Source organism: Uloborus diversus, chromosome 7, assembly GCF_026930045.1.
Source record: "Uloborus diversus isolate 005 chromosome 7, Udiv.v.3.1, whole genome shotgun sequence".
Lineage (NCBI taxonomy): Eukaryota > Metazoa > Arthropoda > Arachnida > Araneae > Uloboridae > Uloborus > Uloborus diversus.
Window position 1 is genome coordinate 64,906,000 of NC_072737.1, and position 5,065 is coordinate 64,911,064.

Genomic DNA, 5,065 nt, shown 5'->3' on the forward strand with positions numbered 1-5,065 from the left:
ATACCTAAAATATTTGTCGTTATAGATGAATTCCATATACTTGTAAATACTAATATATACAAAATTGGTTTCAAACTCAAAAGAAATAAAAGTATGAAGCACAAAATCAGAGCTTTACTCTTTTGACAGTGCGTAAGAAAACTCAAAAATACTTCAAAAAAGTTCAAAAAAAAAAAATATTTTGATAAAATATTATTTTGATAGAATATTTTGTTTTGTTAATCATTATTTTTCAAGATAGATTTAGGGAAAGTTTTTTTTTACGGGTACACAGCAGTTTTTAGCTCGAAAGAGGCATCGTTCTTTTTTTTCCTTGGTTCGTTTCTCCTCCAAAACTACCTTTACAGATGAAAAACAACTGTTACAATTGGCAGCTATATAACAGCCTAATTTAAAGTCTAAATTTTCAAGATGTTTATGAAAGTACTAGCAGTACCCGCACGGCTTTGCCTGTAGTAGAAAATTAAAAGGTCATTTGGTTCGCCTGTATATTTACAAATAATAGATGATGAATTTCTCGCCAATGTGTTATGTTATTTTGCTCGTCCATGTTATGGTAATTTACTCGTCCATGTTATGGTAATTCGCTCGGTATTGCTGCAAAGGAATTAAATCCACCAATGGTGGCTTAAAATTGGAATAGAAAAAAGAACAAAATCGAATTTTCAAAAAATCGCTTCCAGATGCACTTTTCCATGCTACAAACTAATTTTATGCCAAATTTCATGAAAATCGGCCGAACGGTCTTTGCGCTATGCGCATCACAGAGATCCAGACAGAGAGACTTTCAGCTTTATTAATAGTAGTAAAGAAGAAAAAGCGTTTCCATAAAAATGGGGAGCATTTAGCAACGTCTAAAATCATGCGCTTTCGCTTTCCCTTTTGTCTTCTATCTAAATATAAGTGGTTTTCAACCTTTTCACTACTGGAGACTATTTGGTACCCTTCCGAATCCTAGGCAGACCACATGCGACAGAAATAATGTTTTCACAACAATTATGTTAGGTGAAATAAAATAAATTCAAAAGTTCTCTTTAATAAATTTAATTACAACTATAAAAATATTGTAGAGTAATTTTCATTAGCTGTTCGTGGACCACATGAAAATAACTCGCAGACCACTAGCGGTCCGTAGACCGCAGATTGAGAAGCACTATTCTACGTAACGAAAGGGGAGACGTTTTCTTTTTCTTGAAAAAGAGGAAGAAAAGATGGATTAAGAAAATGGATGAACAATGTTACCTCTGTATGTTTGTTACAACTTGAAAAAAACTAAATAAAAGAGTGGAAGAAATACTTTTACAGGAATGTTCTGAGCTTTCAAAATATGGACTATTGCATTTTAAACTTCCTGGCGGCAAGCCCAAGTATACTCGTGCTAAGAGATTGAGATTGAGTGGACGTGGTCTTGCAGCTAGGAGGGTAATAGATTTATTATTTGTTGCACAAAACAGCCGACAAAGACTCCGAATATGCTATATTCTTGATTCATTTCATGAACTTTACAAAAAACAGACTTTTCTTCAATATAATGCAGTTAACTTTTAAAGATTTCCATAAGCAATATTTAAATTATTTTACTTGGTAACGGAAGTATCTCACAAGACACGTTCGTTACTGAGTAAAAGCATATTACTTAAGTAATGTTTCTGGAAAACTTCAAAATTTAATCTTGCTTTATAGAAGTTACCAATGTTCTTCATGAAGTTCATGAAATGAAACAACTTATTCGGAGTCTTTGTGTGATATTTTATGCAACAAATTACAGCTTTGTTAAAAAGAATTGTCCACATGTGTTGACTCTGTTGAATTTAATATTTCGTTTTAAGGTCAACAAAGTTTAAGAATCAAGAAGATCAATAAAGCTTTACTGAGTGATCTTGGCGACCGGCAGTATTAAACGATTTCAAATAAACAATTTCAGTGGTACGTTCTTTTTCTTTAAATGATTTTATTTCTTAAAATAGAGATGATCTCTTGGTTAATTATTCCAAAATTAAAACTAATAACCAGTTATTCCAAAGCGCTACTTTGCAATTACAGTAATTGTTGAACTGTCCAAGAATTACAGGAAAGAAAAATCTGAACAACGCTTACTTTATATCTTATTTCATGTCAAATAGCATTTAATCTATTAGACAAGCAGAACATGTAAAAAACTAATGAACGTGGAAGAAAGCCTTAGTTTCAGAAGTCCTGGGAAATTTGAAATAAATTGTAGGCAATTATGAGACGATAATTAGTAAAAAAGACACTTTAAATAAACTCTGCAGAAACACTTGTCAACAGAGATGCGACGAGAAATAAATTTGCACTCCTTAAACAGACAAACAAGCAAACAAAAAAACCTCGTCATATTTTCCCTATCAGCAGATGAAAAATTCTAAACTAATAAATTTAAAAAGATTAAGTGTTTGGATTGCTCTTTTTAGTAATCTTCATATCAATTTAATGATGCTGTTAGTTTCAAGTAGAGGAATTTTAATCTGGAAGATGATCTTAACTCTATACTAGGAAAATATTTATTTTACGTGATAGATATAGTGTATTTAAAAAATTGGGATAGTTGATGTTTTTCCTCTTAAAATTTATAATATGAGCTTTTCTGATATTAAAACATGGATAATGGCCAACGCTAATATTACCAAAACAGAAATTGCTTGTACATAAATGCTGCCATTAGTGAGAAAACCAATTTTTTCAGAGCAATAGTTCCAAAAGTATTGCATCCAAGACTTTTGGGGTTATAAGGAACCCCTTTTACTTAGAGAAATACTTCTTAAGCTTCGGATGATTGGTAATAGTCACAAAATGAAGATTTCGCCACGCTTGCTACTAAAAATTTATGCACTATTTTCCAAACTGCTATTTTTACAGTCCAACCAATTATAACACTGTTACAAAACAGTTATGGAGGGTTGTATACATTTTATTTTCTGGAACCAAAGTTTTATTGTTCTAGTAAATAGACGTATATACAGGGGACACAATGTCAACGAAGTGAGTAACCACATAAACTCATGTGCAAAAACGTTTACAATAATGTCACGATGATTCAAATAATTACAGAGTACTTTTTACTGAACTAGATATTTATTAGCTTGCCGCAACTCGCGGCATGGAAAAAGAATTAGAGAACTGCCCACATCTCGTGAGGCTCAGGCTTTTATATGATCATGGAACATTCTAGAACATCTTCTTAGAAAGTGAAAGGAACTTCCAGAACATTTAGAGTACAGTGTAAATAATATCGATTTAAAAGTACAAACTCGGGATTGTCACAGCCGCCTGGCTCCTTCGTGCTCGAAGCCACGCGCTGCTTGAGATTTTTCTTGTTGACAGTGAGTTTTAATTCAGGCTATCAGTAAAACTACAAAAAAAAAAAAAAAAAAAAAAAAAAAAAAAAAAAAAAAAACTTTAAGTTCCAAAATTTTATTAAATAAAAAAAGTGGCTGCAGTATGCGCATGCGTTAAATTGACGCGCCTGTGGTCACATGCGCTGAATGTAATCACAATCGCCTCAGTTGTTGTCTAGCTGCAACATCATAAGCATGTCAGCTCCGTTATCAGATTGTGATCGAAGAAGTGTAAAAAGGAGTGACTGAAACTTTGTGTTCAGCTCAGAAGTTGTGAAAGATGAGCTGGTACTTTTAATAGTAATCTGAGACTTAAGTCACAATACATTGAAAACCGAGTTCAAATTTTTGAATCTACGCTCCAAACTCAAATTTTTAGGAAGTCCGAGAATCTCAATTTGCAGAATGGAACTCCAAATTTCGCGAATGACTATATTTCTGCCGAATAGAACTCCAAATTTTGCCGAATCGGCAAACAAAATTTGCAAAATAAGGACATTTTTGGAACGTTATGGTGACGTCTTGTGACCTCCGATCAGGGTATCCTTGGTTGAAAAGGCTTTATTTCATTTAAAAAAACAACAACATTTTTTTGTGGATCGAAGTGCACGAAAGTGGTCGTCACATGAGCGTACCACAAAAAGGTGGACCCGGCGAACTTCAATCTCAACCACTGACAACAACAGTCAGCAAACTCGAGAGATGTATGCAGACGAGTTACCGCAGAATGTGATCGCATCCATTTCTTGTCAGTTCTTCCTATGAAATTATCCACGACACAGACGCTTGAGATGTGGTGCAGAAGTGGTTTCATGATCAAGTGAAAACGTACTAAGAATACATAACAAAACTTGTGGCTCGCTGAACTGATTACAGCTTGCGGTAGAGACTAAATAAAACATGGTTCGTTCACAGAATTGAGATTTTTTTTTTCAAGCAGTAATCGAGAACTTTTCAAGGATAAAATGGTCTTTTTCAAGGACTACTGAAGATTTTGAAAGCAAACTTTGCTACAATAATAAAATGATGGGTGCTGATCTCACTCCAGTTAATCTCTGGCAAATTATTCTGAAGGAAGAGGGGAAAATATGGAGTTTTAGAGACACATCAACTATCAACAGTAAAAAACTTTTTTTGACCAACTGTTTTCAGTTCTCGTCTTCTCTGCTGCGTAGAAATATAATTGCAACACGTCCTTAAAAGCTTCCGAAGTGTTTTTCTCTTTCCCTCCAAAATTTTTATCAAAAACAGTGATCTTCATAATTGAGCGTATTTGAACAGCCTTTGAAAATTCCGTCCTACACCTTAGTTTCAATATATATCTCCAAAATTTTCCTCTAAGGTATTGGAAAACCATCTTTGTTCGTAGCTTTTATGAGGTCCTTCATTATTCCCAACAGAATAACCATGGGTGGAAACAGAAATGGATGGATCTATTAGAGATTCATTTCGGGTCTTTCTTTCCCTGGACTTAAAATTTCTTAAAAGTTCATTTTGTGTTTTATGTAGTGAGATTTTCTATCGCAACCAGAGGTCGAAGTTTAAAAGACAGTCGATCCCATGGGAGGTGCTTCTATCTGTGAGGAAAACAAACATTAGTGAGATTTCGCTTACCCAGTATGTTCTGTATCTTGTAAACAAGAGCTAATCTCAATCTTTTTATGGTGACTATCGTGTTTAGAGATTCACAATACTTCGGAAATAACTAT